This window comes from Eutrema salsugineum, unplaced genomic scaffold (assembly GCF_000478725.1).
Source record: "Eutrema salsugineum unplaced genomic scaffold, Eutsalg1_0 scaffold_178, whole genome shotgun sequence".
NCBI lineage: Eukaryota > Viridiplantae > Streptophyta > Magnoliopsida > Brassicales > Brassicaceae > Eutrema > Eutrema salsugineum.
The window spans coordinates 9,694-10,486 of NW_006256847.1; positions in this window are offsets into that span (position 1 = coordinate 9,694).

Here is a 793-nt window from a genome sequence, read left to right on the forward strand (position 1 = left end):
CATCAGAATATGACTTTTCTTAAAGAGAGTCCTAGTTTTCTGTTATTCATAGGAGAGATTGGGTGTATCGAAAGGAATAAGAAAACATGTAAGTGATGCATCTCCTTCCACAATTAGGATTCTCTACCTCTTATTTCTATTATCAGAACTCCCCCTTGTCAATATAGTTCCATTTGGGATCAGAATATGACTTTCCTAAAGAGAGTCCTAGTTTTCTGTTTTTCATAGGAGAGATTGGGTGTATCCAAAGGAATAAGAAAACATGTAAGTGATGCATCTCCTTCCACAATTAGGATTCTTTACTTTTTATTTCTAATCTCAGAACTCCCCCTTGTCAATATAGTTCCATTTGAGATCAGAATATGACTTTTCTTAAAGAGAGTCCCAGTTTTCTTTTTTTCATAGGAGAGATTGGGTGTATCCAAAGGAATAAGAAAACATGTAAGTGATGCATCTCATTCCACGTTTAGGATTCTCTACTTCTTATTTCTATTATCAGAACTCCCCCTTGTCAATATAGTTCCATTTGGGATCAGAATATGACTTTTCCTAAAGAGAGTCCCAGTTTTCTGATTTTCATAGGAGAGATTGGGTGTATCCAAAGGAATAAGAAAACATGTAAGTGATGCATCTCCTTCCATATTTAGGATTCTCTACTTCTTATTTCTATTCTCAGAACTCCCCCTTGTCAATATAGTTTCCATTTGACATCAGAATATGACTTTTCTTAAAGAGAGTCCCAGTTTTCTGATTATTCATAGGAGAGATTGGGTGTATCCAAAGGAATAAGAAA